The sequence below is a fragment of the Pleurodeles waltl genome, chromosome 3_1, assembly GCF_031143425.1.
Source record: "Pleurodeles waltl isolate 20211129_DDA chromosome 3_1, aPleWal1.hap1.20221129, whole genome shotgun sequence".
Taxonomy (NCBI): domain Eukaryota; kingdom Metazoa; phylum Chordata; class Amphibia; order Caudata; family Salamandridae; genus Pleurodeles; species Pleurodeles waltl.
Window position 1 is genome coordinate 1943871210 of NC_090440.1, and position 23977 is coordinate 1943895186.

The 23977-nt window shown below is 41.9% G+C and overlaps 1 protein-coding gene across 1 annotated transcript in view; it reads right to left on the minus strand.

Annotated features, from left to right (window-relative positions):
* LOC138285822 (gap junction delta-2 protein-like) overlaps window positions 1-18904 on the minus strand; it is a 34928-nt gene extending 16024 nt beyond the window's left edge. Inside the window, exon 1 of the mRNA XM_069226230.1 lies at window positions 18757-18904. The gene's annotated coding sequence lies outside the window, so the exon portion shown is untranslated. The remainder of the gene's footprint in view (window positions 1-18756) is intronic.
* Window positions 18905-23977: the final 5073 nt, after the last annotated feature.

Below are 23977 nucleotides of genomic sequence, written 5' to 3' on the forward strand. Positions count from 1 at the left end.
GTTAGGGCCACCCTGACTAAACTGGGGCTCGTCCATTTCTGGATGGCCCCTAACGATTTACCCAAAAATGCGGCACAAGTTGTAAAGGATGGATACTGGCGGTGGCTAAAAGTGAGAAATCTAGCAGAGGTCCCTCTAGGTAGTTTGTCGGACAAGTTTACATCAGTCAAATGTCACTACGAGTTTGAATCATATATGGACATTCCCACGAGCCCGTGCCCTTTACATCAGATTCAGGATAGGCTCGCTACCGCTACGTTCTTTCACCTGTACTTGGTCTAAAGATGATCCTTATGCCAATCTTTGTCCGATGGGCTGCTGCCTTCCCGAATGTAGTGCACATGTATTATTCCATTGTCCTGCTTATGATAAACAACAAACTAAATGGATTGTACCTCTCTGTAGAATTATGGGCTTTCAGAACCGTTTTACTGCCCTTAGAATTTTTAGGTTTAATACCGAGGACATGGTGGCATTTGCCTTAGCTAGCTATCTAGATGAAATTTGGTGTGTCAGAACAAAAATGTTAAAATTACCACACTAGTAGGACTTTATAATGGGAAAGTTTTGTACTTTATTTGAACCTATCTGTCGTTTTTAACTAGGAAGATATTTGTGTCACGATATTTATTATGGAAAATGTAATATACTTTCTATCACGATTTTATATGGTATGATCTTTATATGGTATGATCTTAAAGGAAAAATGTTTTATACTTAAGGACTTTTATCTATAGTTCATTTTTGTAAAACTGTGATTTCTTGTGATGTGCTTTTATGGTATTTGCGTTTTACCAAAATAAAGCTAATGAATGAATGAACAGCTAAAATAAACAAAATATTGAAATTGAGGTGAAAAAGAGCCATTTCTGTCCACGTTTTCTTCTATAACGTTTTCCAGCTATGGCAGATTTTTTAAAGCAATATACCGTAACACAACATGGACACATCACATTTCTACATTGAAATCTGACTTGTTTTTTGGAAAGTGCCTAGCTGTGGATTTTAGCCTGTAGCTCATCTGGCACCTAGGAAAACCTAACAAACCTGTACATTTCTGAAAACTAGATACCTAGGGGAACCCAGGATGGGGTAACTTGTGGCGCCCTCACCAGGTTCTGTTACCCAGAACCCTTAGCAAACCTCAAAATCTGGCAAAAAACACTTTTTCCTCACATTTCGGTGCTGCAAAGTTCTGGAATTAGAAGGGAGCCACAAACTTCCTTCTACCTAGCATTCCCCCACATCTCCTGGTCCTGGGTTCTGCAGCCATCTAGTGAAAGCTACCAAACCCAGACATTTCTGAAAACTAGACACCCGAGGGAGGCCAGGGAGGTGTGACTTGCGTGGATCACCCAGTATTTTCTTACCCAGAATCCTCAGCAAACCTCAAATTTAGCTACAAAAAAATCACTTTTCCCCACATTTCTGTGTGGGATCACCGCACCGGCACAAATTTCCTACCACCCAACATCTTCCGATAAAAATGATACCTCACTTGTGTAGGTGGGCCAAGAGCCTGTGACAAGGAAGAGCCAGAAACATGTCGAAATTGAGGGGGAGCCAAAGTGGGTCCAAAAGGGCAGTTTGAAAAAAAAAAATGTTAGACTCACAAGTGGGGCAGATTTTTATTGGTATAGGTGCAATAATGCTGGGTGGTAGGAATTTTGATGATTCCTGCAGATTCCGTAAGGTTCCATCACAAAAATGTGGGGAAAATGAGTGATTTCAAGCAAAGTGGGAGGTTTGCAGGGCATTGTGGGTAAGAAAATGGTGCACGGTGCATGTGAAGCACACCACCCTAGACTCACCCAGATGTTTAGTTTTCAGATGTGTCTAGGTCTCGTAGATTTTTCTACATGGCAGCGTCCCAAAGTCCAAAAAGTGCAGCCCTCACCATTTCAAGTGGGATGATTTTAAGACAAGCTCTCATGGCCCAAATGTAAAACCAAAACCCAAAATAATCAAATGTCCTCTTGCTTGCCGTTGGGATAAGATCTGTTAGTGTGCGGGGGGAGAGCTGAAAGACTGTTACCCCTTCAGTTGGGGTGGGAGCATAAGCATGCCCATACTGGTTGGTAGCCACCACCCCACTATTTTTTTTTTAATTCCCTGGCCTCTAGTAGGTCTTCTTCTCCCCTGGGGAGTGGATCGGGGGTAATTAACCCATCTGCCCACCAAAGGGCAGAATAACTTTGTCCCCATTTAATTGGGATGGGGGTATGGCCATACCCCACCCTCTTTAAAAAAAAAAAAAAAAAACTTCTTCCATGGTGTCTGGTGGGCTTTCTGCCTTGGGGGCAGATGGGCCTTCCAAAAATAGGAGGGGGGGGGGGCAGAAAAGGCCTAATAAAAAAATGCTCCCCTTCTCCGTTTACATAATGTAAACAAAATCCCTGCTGCCTAGTGGGCATACCGATCAGGCTGCAGGAATGCTCAGAAAGACATGAAAGGAAAGGAAAAGCTTTTCCTTTCCTTTCATGTCTCTCTGACTTCCCCCACCCCTGATCGGAAGAGAAATGCAAACATTTCTCTTCCGATTGCGCTGGATGGGGGTGACTTCTGATGAGGTCAGCGCACGATCGTGCGCTGCTGTCATCAGACGTCACTGGGCGGGGTCAGGGGTAGGGGAGTGGGGAAGGAGGTCCACGGAGGGATCGCTAGCGCCCCCGTGGGCCGGGTGCAGGATGTAAGGGTTACGTCCTCGGCTGCACCGCTCAGGTGCCGAGGACGTTACCATTACGTCCTGGGCACCGAAGGGGTTAAAAATACCAGGGGTACCCTTTGACCTTAATGACATCGCAGGAACTGGCATCAAATGACCCCTGAATATGATTGTTTTTCAGGAAGGAAAGCCACATAGCCCATAACAAGTGAGTATTTTGTGGGATAGTATCACAAAGCAATGCAAAGTTGCACTATTTGCTGCTTTACATTATTTTGGGTCAAGGGGCCATCCCAAGGATGATGTATGGGCATTCCCATGCAAGCACCCATGGGTTTTGAAGTAGATCCCTATCTACATACATTGGTGGGCAGAAATTTGAGCTAAAATCTTATGCCTTCTTGAGGCTGGTGTAAATAGGAGAATGTTTTAATTTCTTCTTGTTTTTCCACTTTGCATGTGTGCTGTATTGTACGCACATACAAAGTGGGGAAATACGTAAAGCATCGTTTTCATACTGAAAGGGACACCTTTCAGTACAAAACCTGTTCTTCAGATAATGCACACACTTTGCACTCTGGCAAAAGGGTACATGTATTGGCGCATGGCTTCCAAAAGTATTCCAGTGCACGGGAAGAGAAAAAATGAACCTTTGATGCAAGGCAGCGGAGCAACTTTGGTGCAGTGTTGCCTTGTGTCAAAGAATAGTAAATCTAGGCCTCAGCCTCACACAATTTCACTCACTGTCTGTCCCTTGACTCTCACTCTTTTTCACGCACACACACATGCTTACACATACAGAAACATTTTCTCACACAGACTCATGCTGTCTCTCACTTAAACACACTGTTGTCCACAAGCATGCATACACCTTACATTTAAAACCAATTTGACTTACCACAGCTGCCACCATAGGTCCTAAGTGTGCTCCAATCAAACCTTAAATGAACATGTGCTTAACCTTTTGATAGCCTGGCACAAAAGCAGTCAGTCTTAACTTAGAGACAATGTGTAAAGTATTTCTGCAACACTCTAAACAGTAACAAAGTAAAAACACAAGAAAAATACCACACCAATTTAGAAAAATAGTAAAATGTAATAAATTTACATCTAACACCAGAAAGACATAAAGTCCAATATGTAGAACTGGAGATGTGCAGTTTTAAAGATTTAAGTATGTAAGCGCCTAAAAGCACAAAGCACCACTTGCAGTTATCTGGTCATGCGAGACCGGGTGAAAGTAGCAAGTTCAGGCTAACCACAATGGAGTATGGGTCGGATACAGGGACCAGGTTAGTCCTGCTGAAAGGGTACCTTCTAAAGTCCAGTGCAAAGAATTCCTTTTAGGGTAGAGGGAGCCATGAGGAACAGGGAGAGTGTTGTGGATGGTCATTGCTGTAGCATGAAGAGCAGGCTAGGTGTCAAGGAGGGTCATTGCTGTAGCACGAAGATCATGTAGTTGCTGGCGATTTGAATTGGCTGTAGCCTGAAGTGCAGAATGTGCTTTGCTGTTCATCGCTGAAAGTTGCTGTTACACAAAGAGTCTGGATCATTGGAGGCTCGCATTTGTGGATGGTGCAGGTAGCACGATCTTGGTGGGAAAAGGCCCATTTGCAGTCACAAAGAGCCCAAAACTTCAGGATTTCTCCTTTTCTTGGAGAGGGAGCTCAACTGATGCCACATCAAGGGTCCAGGACTTGAGCGGCACCTCTTGGGGATGATAAACTCTCTCCACTAGAGCTCTGGCAGGTCCTGTTGCAGGTCCAGACAGCAGGTTACCTGGGCAGATGCAGGGATGCCTCTGGAGTTTGTTATGTCCCTATAGCTCAGAGCAGAGCAGGTCAGTCACCTGACCCTTGGAATCACTTCAGCCTGGGATAAAACGTGCAGGTCGAGTCTTCTTTTCAGCAAGCAGGGTAGCAGGCAGCAGGACAGCAGAGTAGTAGTCCTTCATGCAGCACAGCAGCAAAGTAGTCCTTCTTTTGTAGTATCCACAGGGCCAGAGGTGTACTGAAGAGTTGGGTCCGAGGATCCAATATGTATGCTTGGTGCAGCTTCGAAGTAAGGAAACATTCTGAATGTTTCCACCCCAAGAGACGTTTGGAATTTCCTGCCTCTCTGCCATGGCCCCAGGTTGTCTGATGGCACAAAAGACTAGTGCCAAACCCTTTGTGAGTGTGCTCAGGTGAAGGCTTTGTGATGTGCAAGTGTAGTGGGTGACAGCTCCTCCCCTCAATAAGTCAGAAATGGCCCATCCTGCCAACACCTATTGCTCCTTTGTCTCACTGACTGGGAGCAAAACACAAAGACCAACTGCCAGCTACACCTAGGCATGTGACCCAGGATACAGGCTGAAGGTACCAGGTGGCTGGGAGTAGAAAATGCCAAATAACTAAAAGTGTTTTTTTCAGAAGTGTGACTTACAGTCGAACTTTACCATTAAAGAGGGTTTTAAATTACAATTCTTCAAACACCAAACTCGAAATTCCTACTACCTCCCTATTGAAGGTTATCACTTATTAAATGTAATAAGGTAATCCAGTGTTATTCTATGAGAGAGGTAGGCCTTGCAGTAGTGACAAACAAATGTAAGAGTTTTCAATACCAGGACATGTAAAAGTTTAAAGTACATATCCAACATTTTAAAATACACTGCACCCTGTCCTATGTGTTGGGCCTATATGTATTAAAAAGGAAGGTTTACATCTGGCAATATGTTTATTTTCAAACTGGCAGTTTAAAACTGCCCACGTAGGCTACAATGGCAGGCTGGAGACATCCTTAAATAGTTACTTAAGTGCTGAACACAATAAGTGTTGCAGTCCTACTGGTAGCAATTAATTTACAGGACCTGGGTACATGTACTTCCACTTTACTAGGGAGTTACAGATAAAATATTGTGCCAATTTGGTGTGAGACAATTTTGCCATGTTTAAAAGAGAGAGTGCAAGCACTTTTGAACTGGCTAGCAGTGGTAACATGCACAGAGTCCTAAAAGCCAACAATAGTGGGTTCAGAAACAGGAGAGTGAGGGTAAAAGGTTTGGGAGTGACCCTGTAGAAAGGGAAGAAACAAACTAAGACTGGTTTCAGTCTATTCAGGTCTCTTCAGTCAGGTGCAGCTTTGTACCAGTGGCACAGTAAACCTGAGACTCATGTCTGAATATTCCACCACAATAGGATTCTACAATGAAGCCTATAAAAGTTATGGATGGAATGCTGGAAATAATTTCAGCCACCATTAAGTACTCAGGGCCACTTTCCAGTCCATTGTTTTTTGACACCATGCCATCTCAGATTAAACCCTGCCATATGAAAATCAGTCTTGGTTCTGCTAGATTAGGAACAGCCCAGCCACACTACCAAGCAAGGTCCTCCCTGAAATGGAAGTGAAACTTAGCAAAAACTGGTTTTAGCTTATTTGGACCTCTTCCGTCAGGTGCAGCTTGGTTCTAGTGGCACGATGAGCACTGGCTCCACATCTGGGCATAACCATCACACTTAGGGCGTCATAACGAATACAAAAAAGTGGTTGGGTTAATATGTGAATTAATATCAGCCATACATAATTACATGGGCCGCAACCCAGTCCATCTTTTATGCCCACAATGTCACCTCAGATTAGACCTAGCCATGTGCAAATCAACATTGGTCCTACTCCAATAAAAGTGTCCAGTCCAAAATGCCAAGCTAGGTCCTCTCTAAAATGAAACACAAGCAACCCAAGGCGTGGTTCCATTGACACAATGAGAATGGAACCCATGTATGGGCATACCTGTTGTAGTTAGGGTGTTGCAATGAAGAATACAAAAAAGTGATGGATGGAATGTTTGAATTAATCTCAAAACACTGGTTATTACCTGGGCTGCATCAAGTCTATTGTTTTCTTGCCCACCATACCACCTCAAATTAGACCCAGCCATACACAATTCAGTTGTTATCCTCCTCCAGTAGAAGTTATCCAGCCAGAACTACTACAGGGAGTGCAGAATTATTAGGCAAATGAGTATTTTGACCACATCATCCTCTTTATGCATGTTGTCTTACTCCAAGCTGTATAGGCTCGAAAGCCTACTACCAATTAAGCATATTAGGTGATGTGCATCTCTGTAATGAGAAGGGGTGTGGTCTAATGACATCAACACCCTATATCAGGTGTGCATAATTATTAGGCAACTTCCTTTCCTTTGGCAAAATGGGTCAAAAGAAGGACTTGACAGGCTCAGAAAAGTCAAAAATAGTGAGATATCTTGCAGAGGGATGCAGCACTCTTAAAATTGCAAAGCTTCTGAAGCGTGATCATCGAACAATCAAGCGTTTCATTCAAAATAGTCAACAGGGTCGCAAGAAGCGTGTGGAAAAACCAAGGCGCAAAATAACTGCCCATGAACTGAGAAAAGTCAAGCGTGCAGCTGCCACGATGCCACTTGCCACCAGTTTGGCCATATTTCAGAGCTGCAACATCACTGGAGTGCCCAAAAGCACAAGGTGTGCAATACTCAGAGACATGGCCAAGGTAAGAAAGGCTGAAAGACGACCACCACTGAACAAGACACACAAGCTGAAACATCAAGACTGGGCCAAGAAATATCTCAAGACTGATTTTTCTAAGGTTTTATGGACTGATGAAATGAGAGTGAGTCTTGATGGGCCAGATGGATGGGCCCGTGGCTGGATTGGTAAAGGGCAGAGAGCTCCAGTCCGACTCAGACGCCAGCAAGGTGGAGGTGGAGTACTGGTTTGGGCTGGTATCATCAAAGATGAGCTTGTGGGGCCTTTTCGGGTTGAGGATGGAGTCAAGCTCAACTCCCAGTCCTACTGCCAGTTCCTGGAAGACACCTTCTTCAAGCAGTGGTACAGGAAGAAGTCTGCATCCTTCAAGAAAAACATGATTTTCATGCAGGACAATGCTCCATCACACGCGTCCAAGTACTCCACAGCGTGGCTGGCAAGAAAGGGTATAAAACAAGGAAATCTAATGACATGGCCTCCTTGTTCACCTGATCTGAACCCCATTGAGAACCTGTGGTCCATCATCAAATGTGAGATTTACAAGGAGGGAAAACAGTACACCTCTCTGAACAGTGTCTGGGAGGCTGTGGTTGCTGCTGCACGCAATGTTGATGGTGAACAGATCAAAACACTGACAGAATCCATGGATGGCAGGCTTTTGAGTGTCCTTGCAAAGAAAGGTGGCTATATTGGTCACTGATTTGTTTTTGTTTTGTTTTTGAATGTCAGAAATGTATATTTGTGAATGTTGAGATGTTATATTGGTTTCACTGGTAATAATAAATAATTGAAATGGGTATATATTTTTTTTTGTTAAGTTGCCTAATAATTATGCACAGTAATAGTCACCTGCACACACAGATATCCCCCTAACATAGCTAAAACTAAAAACAAACTAAAAACTACTTCCAAAAATATTCAGCTTTGATATTAATGAGTTTTTTGGGTTCATTGAGAACATGGTTGTTGTTCAATAATAAAATTAATCCTCAAAAATACAACTTGCCTAATAATTCTGCACTCCCTGTAAGCTATATCGTCTTCAATCAATCCAAGACCGGTTTTGGAATACTTGTCCTATTTAACTTCAGTTGGATGGCAGCTTGGTTCTGGGGGAACAGTAAGCCAAGAACCCACTTCTGGGCATACTAATTGCATTTAGGGTGTCATAGTAAAGAGTACAAAAAAGTGATGAATGGAATGCTTGAATTATTATCAGGAGCTAGTAATTACTCAAGCTATATTCCAGTCCATCATTTTTCCCATTATGCTACTTCAGCCAGGACTCAGCCACATGCAAATCAGCACTGGCCCTGTTCTAGTAGGAACAGTCCAGTCCTGTCAAGCCAGGTACTCTCCAAATTGGAACGTAAGTCACCCAAGAATGTTTTTGTATTCTTCAAACAAAAAGCATCCACAAACAAAATATTTTTTGGCAATGCCAAAAAATAGCAAGCAACGGTGACCAATTTGCTTTGCAAATGCTTGTTTATTTACTGTGACACCCTGAATCCTGCTTTTAGATTTCCATTTCTGCATGCATTAAGGATGATTATAATCGGCTTAAGTTGGTATATTACTGCCACATAAAACAACTCAACTAGAGCAATTGAACTATGACCTATGCAGACGATAAGGATAATACCAAACTATTGTTTTTTTCTGATTTCTGTTTTTCAGAGGTTTACATGGATCTGACAGAGACTGCATCATGCAACGTAGGCGAACGTGGACTAGAAGCTATGTCTACTTATTCGAAGCCCAGGCCACTGTATTCCTTTTTGCCCTGTTTCTTTTGGTCCCCATAACGTGACTCACTTCGAACCTATGCGTTGCATTTCTTGATGCTCCAGGTCCTAGATCGATGACTCATGACTCCACACCAGAAGTCCTTTTCCCACCATGCAACACAATCTATCTCTAAAATTATTCTTCCAAGAATATACTTTTGGGGCTGGGCCAGAAAGATATATATCTGAACTCGAAGTTTAAGAAACAAGACGCAAATTCAGTAACCCACTTGACTTCTAAGATGTCATTAAAATTCAGATGGAAATGGGGATTTACCTTCAGAAAAAGTATTTTCACGTCATCCCCTTCATGCAAACAAGATGTTGTATGGCTTCATCCTACAAATGGTCAATGCACCATAATCCTAAGATTCAACATAAGCATCAAATCTCAGCTTCAGGACAAATCTCAAGAACGACGCAAATTACCTGGCACCAACTGATCATGCCCTCTTAGTGATAGCACTTCTCCCTGAAGCAGACTTCAGAACATCTGTAAAAGCCAGAGTCCGTCCTCATTAGTTGTGACTTTCACCAGAGTCACAACTGATGCCTCCTGAAGAGCATCCTTCAAGCCACTAACCAGCCACTCAGGAGTCTCAAGAAATCTGACTACACTGCACCCATCCTGAAAGACCTCGACTGATTCCCTCTAACAAGCTGAGGTTTAATTATTTTGATGATAGGATTCACCTACCATTCGCACTTGTCAGGTCTACATTCCCTCCTCTCCCCTTTCCTCAGTACCTCTCCCCTCTATCCCTACCTCTATATAACACTGTGTTAGATTTCAAACATACAGTTTGAATACCTGCAAACTCTGCTGCGCCCTTTCTTGAGGTTAAGCAATGTGTCTGTTCAATGCACAATGCATGTAATGTATGTCGCTCCGGGTGTATAATTATACTAATAAAGTGCATTTATATAACACTACACAATCAAAACTGGCTGTCACTGCTTAATAAAATGAACTATTTTCTACCAAGAAAGTGGTAGTCATAATATTGACGGGGCGCTGTGTTTAGCATTGACTCTCGGAACTTGCAATTTAAAAGCACCTGCTGAAATGTTCCTTGTGCGTCCAGACTTCAGGAAACAATTAAAATGTCAAGATACCTTTTATGATTAATGTTCCTGCTAGGGAGAGAGATGGGAGTTTTGCCTAGTGGCAGCTTTGACTCGCCATGAAGTAGCAGTGTTAATATGCCTGCTGCAAAGAACAGAACTATGGGGCATATTTAAGAGGCCCTAGTGCCACCTGAGTATCACTTTTTGTGACGCTCCAGTGGCGCTATCCCCTGCGCCGCATTTACAAGGTGGTGTTAAGCCACTTTTTGTGGCTTAACGCCACCTTGTAAATATGGCCCCTTCACATGCAGCACTTTGCGTGGAAGGGGCGTGCAATGTGTGTTTCTGTGGGCATGCCCCCCACAGGGGTGGTGTTAGCATGGCACAATGAAGTGAAATGCTTTCATTTCTCCTCGTTTTTGCTCTTTCTATGTGTGCTGCAAAATGCAGCACACATAGAAAGAGCAAATCGCAATGTAAGATTGTTTTTGTGCAAGGAGGTGTTCTTTCCTGCACAAAAACAATCCCCCCCCAACCCAGCCATCCTTCCGTTATGGTGCAAGGGTTGCTGCATTGGTGCACAGCAGCAAATTTTGCGCTGGCGCATTCTAGTAAATGTGGCGCATCTCTGCATTTTGAAAATGACAGTGCGCAACACTGCCAAATTTGGTGCAGCGCCACGCACCGTCATTCTCTATTAAATCTGGCCCTATATTTTAGGTGGAAAGCTGAGTGCATTAGAAAAGCCAGCCTTTACAAGCGCTTTAAAACAAATTAATGTATGTGACAGGCTATGGTAAAGTGAGGGACACATTTGCCGAGTGGTAGTGAGTGAATCCGAGGAGGTGGTCATGGAGTGGGGGGGCCCCAAAAAATACTGTCGCACAGGGCGCCACCAGCGCTAAAGCCGGCCCTGAGAATGTGAATCTATATATGTATAAAGTGTGAAAAAGCATGTGGCAATTTTTCACAAGAGAGGGGTTTAAAGTTCTGATTTTTTTTAAACTAAGTTGTTAACCCTACCCGTGATTACTTTAATTAACCTCCTATTGGCCTCACTCATTCACCCTGGCTGCCAGCAATCCACCTGAGACACCACCTACTTCGGGCTCAGGGTATGCCAACAGCATCCCCAAAGGCGCCTGAGAATCCTGATACAAGATCCTTTTCCAGCAGGTGGCACCAACTGTTGTCACAGGCAGCACCTGCCCTTGTACAAACCCACCTCTATTTTCAGTTTTATTATCTTTTGAAAGTATGTATTTCGGCAGGTGGAAATACCAGATGACCATTTAAAAATAGTTTCTAATAAATTCAGTTGCAGCATGTTTTTTTTTACTTTGGGCGAATGAATCTAGTAGAAAAAACAAAGGCAAATTCCATTGTCTAAGACATTCACTGACAAAACCCAACAGAGTCTACATGCAGGCAAACCAGCATAGTCGTGGAGAGAACCGAATCAGGGATCTAGATTAATGAACTAAAGCAGGAGCCGAGCCATCACGAGATTCGGCATATAAATCACGCCACAAACGTCATGTAGGAGCATGGTAAAAATATTTTAAAACGTTTATTTGTTCATTGTTCGTTTTTCCAGTTAAAACACAAATGCACCATTACAATTACCACTGCTGTTATCAGTCTTTTCATTGTATATCGGCAGGCTGAGTGACATTTAGTGAGAATAGTTATTTCTAGACATAAACCTAGAAACATTCATGAATACCTCTCCTGATAATGTTGTCATTAGTCAACCAAGAAAGCTACTAGTTTGTCATGTACTATATGCATCGCCAATGTTATATGTGAATTAAAGTCATTACCTTCTAAACGATATAGGAGTTACATTTTTCTAAACTAAAGCATACATCCTAAACTGAATTACTTAATGTGCTCTCAAATTAGTCGCTCAAGGACACTGCGAAATATAATGATTTGCTTAGGTGCACAAAATTACTGGTTGCACATTATGCAATTCAGCCTCTGTATTAATATGTCATTCAATCTCCTATTTAGGACCAAAGGTTAATTATTTGTGCTCAATTCTCTTTTTAGCTAAATGAATTAACTCTGTTAATTAAATACAAATATTAACCTAAAATCGCCTGATACTGTATCTGTGTACCTACATTCTTAACACCTCAATATGTAAAACAAAAAAAGAAATTCACCTAAACGCCACACAAAGTGCAGTTATGATTAAGAATTAAAAGCGAAAAGGCACAGAAATGTGCAAAATATGGGTACGATCACAATCCATAACTCATGCAACAGCCATGCAAACCATAACTTGCACACCAACATACAGTGCTCCTGACCTCACCCTAAATGTGACAAATGCGATTAGAAATATTGTAAATCATTTTAAAGATCAGATTACATTACATTATCCTTACCACTTTGAAAGAGACAACAGTAGTATTTATTGGTTTTAATACATGTTGTTGTTAATGATATTTTGCTTCCATGGATTGTTATTTAGTTGGAAAATATTGGTAACTCCTAAGGATTACATTTTGTGTGTGGGTTATGGTTTACATGTCGGTTTTGCGAACTATTGATTGCAGATCAAACTTACAAATTTCAGTGTTTTTTGTTTAAGTAAGTGACCTAACTTCATTTTAACTATTGTATTTATGTTAATTTCTGAGATTTTTTTAAACACATGTAGAGGTGTTATGGCCAAGGTTAACCGTAATGTCACATCAGCATTGTTTTTTCAGTTAATTGTTTGGAGTTTTTAATAATATAAAACATCCTAAATTTATCTGTGGCCTATCCCTGTAGGTGGCCAACACACCACAGGCAGCCATACCGTACTGTATACAGCCAAAGGCTTCCAATCCTTTCTTAATTTTTCCTCTTTCATGATTCACAAATTCTGTGCCAGATTTGCAAATCTTGAGATCCTAGGACGGTCACTGCAACCTGGGGATGGTGTAGGATTTTTGAATCCTGATAAAAAACTTTTTTAAAGATACATTTTTTGTGCCAGTGCCAAACCAATTAATGGCACTTCCATGAGTAAATTCTACTTACATGCCAAATTTGGAGCAATCCCATTCAGCCATTTTTTCTGTTGTGTGGAGTTAATAATCCTTTATAAGTTTGGGGCCACTCAACAGAGCTCCACAAAACTTGTAGCATGGAATCCAAAGTAGATTAACTTTTTGGGGGCAAATTTATTATGGATTTGTCAAATGGTGCCACCGTTATTTGCAAGGTAAAAGAATGCCTTTTCAGTGGAAAGTCAAGTCTGAGCTAAGCACTGTATATATATATATATATATATATATATATATATATATCTTTGCACAGGGCAAAAAACTATGGAATACCAAGAGGCACCATTTTGCCCACTCTCAACATGGCAGAACCTCTCTCTCACTGCCAATGCTCCCTAGCTTAGCCCAGATGTGTGGCTACTAAGGGGGCTACACCCACCTGGAAAACCTGTTTGACAAATGGTTTCTCCTTTACCTGTCCCTAATGACAGCCTGTCTACCTAATTAATAGAGCAGCCCCTCTCCCAAGTGTTGGCCATTTGTGCTTCAAAGGTGGCTTCTCCTTTGAAGCTTGCCTTTTGGGCTAACCTCCTTGTGGCTTACTGCAAGAGAGAAGTAACTCCTCTCCCCCATGCAGGCTGCTATTGTTATCTTTCCTGGGAGTCACTGGCATGTCTTCCCAGGGGGGCAGAAAGCTGTCTGCAGGACAGACCCTGCGTACAACAGTAAACGGGCACTGGAAATCTTGAGCAACTAAAGTGGCAACTTCTGAAGTTGCACTTTGCCCACCAGTGATGTTACATTTGATGTATACATTAGCCAAACTATGTAATTCGATACTCCCAAACATAAGATACACGGATAACTATCTTCTCTTCAGAAGAGTACTCAAGAATTGGCTCCTTCCTACATAACCACCATACTCAAATACTAATGTACAGTCTTTAGGTCTGCTTAGCAGATGCATATATTACTTATGGTTAAATATAGATATATTATTGAATGCTTAACGTGTATATAGGTCACTGCATAGTTTTCATATAATTATTTGATTAGATGCTTAGGGGTCTGCTTTATTTATCTATCACAATATGTAAATATTACCATAACTATTTTATCTACAAGTACTTCACTATCGAAATATTGAGGAAAGTATAAAATACAGATAAAGTATAAAAAAATACAAATATACTAATAAACGAACTTCAAGTACAGCAACACTTGAAAGTCAGAGTTTATACAATACAACTTTATATCTCAATATATTAGTTTCCTTATACATGTATACCCTTTATATGTAGTAATATATATATATATATATATATATATATATATATATATATATATATATATATATATATATTATATATAATACTTTACTCCTACTGTAGAAGAAAAAAACCTTTGACTCTCTTCAATGCACTACTCTATGTCTCATCCTATACCTCTCTTGTTGTGTCCTCTACCTCCAATTTCTGACTCTTCTCAAACCTCATTTTACTACTATGATCTCCAAAATAACACTTGCTAGATTTTTTCCTCCTCTATCCCTCCTTGGCTCACCCATACCTCGTTTTACTACCATAATCTCCCAAATAATCCTTTCAAAGTTCTTCCCTTGTGTATCCCTCCTTTGACTCACCCCACTACCCTTCTTATTAACATTATCTCCCACATAACACTTTCTAGATTCTTCCCTCCTCCATCCCTCCATTATCCTTTTCAATCCAACTAACAGACTTCCATGTCCACCACTCAAATTAACTCACATTCAGTGCTGGCTGCTATATATTTAAAGTAGTGGTGCAGCATTAACATAATCACAAAAAAGTCACTTACCTTCTCTTGTAGCTGTGAAGTCCACGAAACTGCAGTACCCAATCCTGGTGCTACTCTCAGGCTGTTAAACAGCAGAAGAGATGCATCAGAATTGGAGGGAGTGACCTCTCTCTGCACTCTTAAGAGCAATGGAGGCATGTGCTTTCTCTAACCCAGCTGTTTCAAGACAGCTGGGTTAGAGAAATTTAAAGTGTGCATGTCAGGCTGGCTGTTGCAAGAGAGCTGGCCAAAGGGCCGTGCACACTTTAACCATAGTGCACACCTCTTTGCTGCCACTCGGTAGCAATTGCCCTGCCATACCCTGACACTCGGTTCAGGACCGGTTACTGAAAAATAAAATGGCAATAAACAAACTTTATTACTATTTTATTTTTCAGCTGCTCTGGGAAATTTTCTCAGCGGGGCGACGCTCCTCTGCTCTCACGGAGGGGCCGCTCCAGCTCACATTTCCCTATACTAATCCACCACTAATCCTTTTTGGGTTTCGAAGTAGTGTGCCACTCACTGAGAAGTGCTCTAATGCCCCATCAGGGGTAGTAAGCGCTTTATAAATACAATTACAAATAATAGATAGATAGATAGATAGATAGATAGATAGATAGATAGATAGATAGATAGATAGATAGATAGATGGATAGATAGATAGATATTGCACAGTGGCTTCCCATTGTGCAGTTATGGTTCAATCACACATTCTACTGAAAAACAATTGTTTGTTTTTCCTACAACTTTCATACCCATGGACAAAGTTGTACCAACTTTGACACTCTATTAGCATACGCAGCCATTGCCTAGCATGCCAGTGTTCATGCAGTTCTGTGCAAGGACAAATGTTAAGAGGGTGGTCAAAAAAGAAGCATTTTCGTATTTAAGCTTCCACAGGCATGTGAACAGAATTTTACTCAGAAAGCGTTCTTTTCCGAATTTAGGGTAAACCTATTCAGTAGGTTTTGAGATATTAGTGTTTGGAAAAAGTTGTTCTTTTTGTACACCTTGGCTGTTTAAAATGGCAGTTTGCAAAAACATGACTTCAGTCAATCACATTTGAATTTTGCGACAAGTGTGGTTGGCTGATGAAGGGGATCACAATTTGTCTGCTATCTTGGAAATTACAATTTTGTACAAAAATTTAATTTTCATGCTGTGGCAAGGAAAGGGCACTAAAGAGGTTCCTCACCCCAGAGGAATGCTGCAAGGGTCTCAGAGACATGAAAACAGGGATTCACTGAAAAATATGATCTTCCAAAAAATCACAATCATGTACCCAACTTTTTGTATCTTTAAAAAGGGCATTATTTGTCAGAAAATTCACAATTTTTCTTTAAAAAAGCTATGCTTTATAAAAGGCCCTGGTAGAATGCACAGGCAAGTGCTGCATGCATGGCTGATGGTCAAGACCTGTGGTCAATTCTACTGTGTACAACAAAAGGCTGTGTGCAAGGCTGAATGGGTACATGGCAGGTGTATGAAGTGCATTGTAAAAAAACAAAAACATCACTGAAAAAAACAGTTAAATGTTAGTTATTGTTCAGCAAAGGCAAACCAGGAAAACCCCTATTGGTCATCAGTTATGGCATGCAGCACACACAGTCAGTCACAGCATACTCAATGCATAATTTTGCCAAAGGCACATGGAAAACAAGCACTGACAATCCCAATAGGTCTGGCTTATGAATGCACTGTCAAGTCAGGCATAAAAACTCATGTACGTTAATGACTGCCTCTTCCCATCTGTGCTGCTGCCAGACTAAAATGCCATAAATGATCTAGTTATCTAAGACACTTTAATAGCATTACAACTGCATGTATGTGCCCCTGAAAGTTCATGCCCAGACAGGTGGATAAATAAAACGATCACAGCTGTTTGGAGGGCGAACACCTTTTTGCGGATGCACACAACTTCGACCCAATAGAAAGATGGACTCCTGGCTCCAGACAAGTGGGTTGAGCCAAAGTCCCTCTCCTGGTGCTTCTCACAAAATTATCTGGCGACAGCTGCACTTTCAAGCCAGACCATAAAAACAGCTGACTCCCAAGCGCAAAGGATAACAGGCAGTATGAGTTATGATGGACGCTGACAGACATGTCCACCGCTAATATGCTCCATTAGGCACCAATAACCAGTCTCAAAACTGGAAGAAACTGAAATTGTATCTGTAGTACTTCATTAGGTGTCAAAACTCCACATGCTAGCAACTGGATAAAGTAGTAACCATTTATAGCTGGTCATCTAGAATTGGACTACGTCTGCATGTAATCTCAAAAAATGTCAAGTCATCTTAAATTTTTTCCAAAAAGCCAACATGTCCCTTAAGATGACTTTTGAAATGATGAACAACCAAATTGCAGTGGCCTCATCCACCAGACTGAGGGAGCCCTACAGACACTGATGAAGAAGACATTTCAACTTCCTCCTTCAAACAAGCTCATTCTCCCTGTTGCAGTCTCTCCGCTAACTGTAACCCACCTCGTTTTCCAAACAAAGGCCCATTATGATTGGCACTGCTATGGGCAGTGTTTACACAGATAACAGGAATTCAGTGACAACACCACACCCTCAGCAGGTGTGAACATCATTTGGGTGAAGGTGGCACAAGTGGTCAGTGTTTGAAAACACGCGGGTGGTCAGTGTGGAAAGCTGGCACTGCTGGGAAGTGGAGGAAGCTAGCAGTGGGAGGCAGTGCATGGCACTGAGGGCACGAGAATGCAATGCAGGAAACTGGCACTGGTGAGAAATGTTGAAGTTTTCAGTGATGGCCAAGGGCAATGTGCTGTGTTCTTTGCTATAACAGCTTTGTATAGCCCTTCATACCACTGATGTGTAAGTCGTATGTGAAACCACATCGCTGAGCATCGTGGGCAGTGTGGGAAACTTGGCACTGGCGGGCACTGTCAGAAGGTGACACTGGTAGGAACACATAGCAAGTGCAAGCAGCTGACACTGGTGAACAGTGTCAGAGGCCTGCAGTAGTAAGCAGTGTGAGGAAACGCTGTTAAGAGCTAGCACTGGTTAGTAGTGTGTGATTCTGGCACTGGTGGGCAGTATGATTAGCTGGCAGTGGTTGAAGGGGTGGGCAGAGTGAGGAGCTTGCACTACCATAGAGGACCTGAGTCTTAATAACTTTCAATCCAGAACTTTGCAAGTGTACTCATTTACCAAAGTGTTTAGAGGCCATACATTTTGGAATGTGTGCTACACCAACAAAAATATACAACTGATGAAAAAATAATTTCCTGACACAATAGTCTTTATAGTACTGTTTTGCACTAGAATTGTGGAATTCGCAAGCTTTCTGGCATTTTGTCACTTGCTTCATCAAACACAGGGGCATGGCATCTCACAGTCTGTCTGAAAGGTAAGTCAGTAAGTGTCAGTAAGTGTTTAAACGGTATAAAAATTAAGATGGAAGAGCTTCAAAACACGTTATCACACTCAAAAAAAGAGGGGCATTACAAATGTTTGAAATACACTGCAATTTCTTTCAATTTAAAATATCACAATTTGAATATTCGCTTTAACAGCGCTTAACATTAGGTATTTGACACGTCTGTACACGTTCCCTTTTTAAGCGGAAATGGGGTGCGTGGCACAGACATGAAGAGATTTGTTTAGGCTCACACATTAGAATGTAGAGCTCCTGACTCTAAAGTTAGTCACTTGACATCTCCCTTAAATTCCGAATGTCTGAGTCTCACCCCCCAAAAATGTCACTGGGCACGTTTTTTTCGGTTTTCTAAACTCGCACACCAGGAACATATGTAGATAAATGCAACCAGCCGTTGCGAGAAAAAGAAAACTTCTGCCACTGAACTCATTTCTTAATCCCCTACTCAGGATGCCTTCCCCAACAATCAAAGAAAAATGACGCGTTACTTACCGTTCAGGTATTTGTCTCCTTTCCAAAAGGGTATTCCAGAAAAAAACATCTGAAAAGGCAAAAAGGTTTACATGTTTGTGGTCTAGGGGAGGCCCGAGTGTGCGCGGTTGTACATGCCCGGTCCCCCGAGCCGCAAAGAATGGGCTGACAGCACATATTCAGTGTGTTTATCTCAAACATTCATTGTAAACTGTACCGAGGGCACAAAAAGGGCCGATTTACAGTGAGGAACAAAGAGTGACAGCGGCGAGGGGCCGTCTATTCAGAGGCAGCGAGCAGGACGCAGCGACTGAGCGGGGGAATGTGCCAGAAAGGAGCCACCGGGTGCGTGCGCGCGCTCAGGAGGAAGGTCCGAGGCGGGATAGAGAGGGGAGATGACCAGTGTCCATCTAGCATCTTCAGTCTCCAGGAGGGCTGGACTGGAGGCCAAACTCAGCCCACAAGGCCACTGGAACTGCGCAATTCTGCTGCATAATTATCTCCCGCAGTTGCCACATAATGTCCGATCTGCTGCATAATATGCAGACTTTAATTTAAAAAAAAGTCGACTTCAAGGAGATCAAAAGATACTAAAACATTGGGACGTGTTTGAGAGTAGTAGAAGGTAGTTTGCAAAGTTTAACTGGTCATCTTTCAGCCGCTTTTTTCTGTATTTGGTTGTTATACTGCTACTACTGATGTAAAATATTTGCCAAGACAGTATTATCATGTGTAAAAATTTCAACCAGAAAGTGATGACAGCCATCTTGAGACCAATATACATGATAGCACTCCATTGAAATGCATTGTAGTGAATTGTAGATTTTGAGGGTCACAAAAAGGAGAACATTAGAAGGCTGATAACAGATTTTAGTTACAATATAAATAATGTGTTGTAAGGTGATTTTACCCTGTGAAAATGCCTTCTGCTGGGATTTCCTGAATCATGTTTTACGGAAAAATGTTTTCACATGGTTTTCCTATAGAGGTTATGGAAGGTGCTCCATAAGCTAAAATGAGAGCATATTTCCTGTAAATTCACACTATCTTTCTCAGCTTATGAGAATGAAGTCGGATGACATTTTCAGTAAAGAAAGTATTTCCAACAGGAGCAGCCTGTCGGTTGATTCCCATGTGTTATAAAGCAGCCTCCAAGAGTGTTCTAAAGAACAAAGAGTGCTAACAGTCTTGTTTATGACAAAGGTGCGGCACACCTGAAACTATCTTGATTGAATCAAACTGGTAAAACTTAAAACATTTACTTTAAAAGGAACAAAATGGTGTGTTTCATTTTGACAGAAATTATGGTTAGTGCTGAAGAAAGAAAAATTAGGACATGTTTTATGTGAGTTTTCAAATATCTTCCTCTTCTATTTCATCAAAAACTTCTGACATGTGGTCTGAAACATGAACATTTTAAATTTATGCCAAAAGTGTGGCACATCTGACTGCCACCTTGACGGAATCGAAGTGGAAAGCTGAAAGCATTTTCTACTGAGGATACTGCAGTAAATGAGAAGATTAGAGAACTTCATAACAAAGGAGTCTCCCAAGATGGCAAGCAGAGAAAAAAGAGCCCAAATGTAGTACAAATATCACCCAAATGTAGTCCAAGTATAGCTCAATGACAGAAGTATGCGGAACACATATTGTTTTGCAGTTTAATATAGCACAGACTTGACTCAAAGGTATTGGTGTGCTTCACATGGGCATCAGTTACATTGCACAAGATCACATTTGTTTTGGGCTTTAGCTATGGGGAGATTAAGTTGTATTCTTTACATTGTTTGAGTATAGTAGCCGCTCAAACATGGCCGACACTATTCTGTTAAAACCCGAAGGGTTACGAATTCAGAGTCCGTTTTCAGTGTTAATTAATTTGTCTGTGCACTTAGCATTTAAAAATGAAAAAGTCTAAGGGTTAATTTCCTGTGAGCAAGGAAACTTTGTTTCCAAAACGCGTTGGGTTTGTATTTGCTCATTAAATCTTCACTTCAACAATGATCTGTGACCGAGACTCGTTATTTACAACTGTAGCGAGATAAGATGTCTTGCCCGGCCAGATAACATTTTTGAATTGAATACAGAAGGTCACAACTTCGTGTCTGTCTGTCGCATTGCTGGTGAAGGACTTTTTACATATATATATATATATATATATATATATATATATATATATATATATATATATGTTAGACCTGACAGCCTTAGGGTGTTCACCCCTAAAGTTTTGCCTGCTTCCCTCCACTTTTTTGGGATACTGTTTTTGCTGGTTTTAGGACTCGGTGCACTTTACCACTGCTAACCAGTTCTAAAGTGCATATGCTCTCTCCCTTAAAACATGCTGACATTGGTTTATACCCAATTGGCTTATTTAATCTACTTGTAAGACCCCAGTAAAGTGCACTACGTGTGCCCAGGGCCTGTAGATTAAATGCTACTAGTGGGCCTGCAGCACTGATTGTGCCACCCACGTAAGTAGCCTCTTAAACATGCCTCAGGCCTGCCATTGCAAGGTCTATGTGTGCAGTTTCACTGCCACTTCGACTTGGTATTTAAAGTACTTGCCAAGCCTTATACTCCAATTTTTCTACATATAAGTCACCCTAAGGTAGGCCCTGGATACCCTATAGGGCAGGGTGCTATGTAGACAAAAGTCAGGACATGTACCTGTGCAGTTTATATGTCCTGTGAGGCCTGCTCCCTTCATAGGCTAACATTAGGGCTACCCTTATATACTGTTTGAGTGGTAGATTCTGATCTGAAAGGAGTAACAAAGTCATATTTAGTATGGCCAGAATGGTAATACAAAATCCTGCTGACTGGTGAAGTTGGATTTAATATTACTATTTTAGAAATTCCACTTTTAGGAAGTGAGCATTTCCCTGCACTTAAATCATTCTGTGCCTTACAATCCACGTCTGGCTGGGTTAGTTGACAGCTCCCTTGTGCATTCCACTCAGACAAACCCCAAACACGGGATGCTCAGTCACACTTGCATACATCTGCATATTGAATGGTTTTTCCTGGGATGGTGGAGGGCCTGCCACTTACATGTCAAAAGACAGTAGCCTGCCCTCACACAAAGGACTGCCACACCCCCTACTGGAAACCTGCCAGACAGGATGGAACTGGAAGGGGACCTTTTGCACTTCTAAGCCACTCTTTGAAGTCTCCCCCACTTCAAAGGAACATTTGGGTATTTAAGCAGGATCTCTGACCCTACCAACTCAGACACTTCTGGACAAGATACCACTGGAGAAGAAACCCTGATCCAGAATATGCCAAGAGGAACTGCCTGGCTGCCCAAAGGACTCACCTGACTGCTTTTCTGCAAAGGACTGCAGCCCTGTTGTTGCCCTGCTGCCTCACTGTTCTCTGGCTCTGCTGAGAAGTGCTCTCCAAGGGCCTGGATAGAGCTTGCCTCCTGTTCCCTGAAGTCTCAGGACCAAAAAGACTTATTTTCTGCAAAAGGACTCCTTGTTCGGCAAAGATCGATGCACAGCCTGCAAGAAACGATGCACAGCCTGCATTGTGGTGAGAAAACCACAGCACACCGAACTGGATCGACGCAGCTCGACTTCCCAAAGAGGAGAACGATGCAGCGGCATCACTGCAACCTGAAATTCGACGCACAGCCCCCTGGATCGAAGCAAAGCTGAACCAGAATGATGCAGCCCGACTTCCTGCGAGAAGAGTCGATGCAGTGCCTGCCGTGCGGCAGAAATTTCCAGGCATCGCCCAACGGATCAATGCAGCCCCTGTGACTTCTTCCTGCATGCCCAGGATTTCAACGCATCGTCCTCGGGGCATCCGGAAACCCCGCAACCCAAAGAGGATCCCAGTCTATGACCCAGAAATCGATGCAAAGCCTGCCCTGTGTGGAAACTCACCAACTCATCATCTGTGTGCGCTGGAAAAATCGACGCACACCTCCCCATTTTCCACGCAACTCCTCTGTGGTCCATGGCGGAGCATTTGAACACAAACCAGGTACTTTGTGCTTGCAAGAGACATTTGTTGCCTTTTAAGAACTAAAGATTCTTTATATCATTTTCTAAGTGATATTTCAATGTGTACTTATTGAATCTTAATCGTTTTGACCTGCATTTAACCAGATAAATATTATATATTTTTCTAAACACTTTGTAGTGTATTTTTGTGGTGTTATACTGTGTTATTGCATGAGTTATTGCACAAGTACTTTACACATTGCCTTCTAAGTTAAGCCTGACTGCTCAGTGTCAAGCTAGTAGAGGGTGGGCACAGGATAGTTTGGATTGTGTGTGACTTACCCTGACTAGAGTGAGGGTCGTTGCTTGTACAGGGGGTAACCTGTCTGCCAACCAAAGACCCCATTTCTAACAACAATATATATATATATATATTCTTCAAAGCGCTCACTATTCTAAATAACAAACAAGCCCCGGCACACCCAGGATCATCAAAGCATGGCTTTATTTCCAGTTCATAGGCTTGAAGAGTTTCGGCCAACTAAGCAGCCTTTCTCAAAAACACCATAATCACACACTCAGTTAATTTTATTGGGCAGCTGTGTCTCATCATGATGACGACTTGTCTGGCCCACCCCTGGTCAATAGACATAGAAAAGATCATAATCCAGGTGTAACCCAGTAATTCCAATTTACACACAAAAAGAGAATCAAGTAATTGCAACTATATAACACTAAAATAAACATAATATTTAACTCCACCCTCCGATGCAAAATTAAATAAACATTTTCCAAAATAAAACAACACAGTATCCTTGCCCGTGGCACCCCCCTGTGTCCGGCAACCCCACTGAGCAAATCAAAATGACATCCTTATTCCATGTCTGAGATACAGGTGATCATAAAAAGGTTGGCCTGATGGGGTCCCCTTTACTATAAAGTCAATGGGCTACTCGAATGATAAAGTTCTATGTATATACTCCTCCTATACAAGGGCGTAGGTAACAATACAAACAAAATAAAACCAAAATTAAACAAACAATGAAATGAGATTAAACATACAAAAACCCCAGTCCGTGAACCATATGTAAATTTCTAATGTGAAACACAAACAAGACCACACGCAAACAAAAATGCCTGACCCTAAGTCAGTATCAGAGAATGTTCAAACCATGTTCACTACCTACAAATGAACACGTAGATCTTCATCTATTTTAGGGCCCCTCTGCGCCCTAGTATGCAGCATGAGGATGTACCTAGATTCAAATCTCCTCAATTGCTGTTCTCTG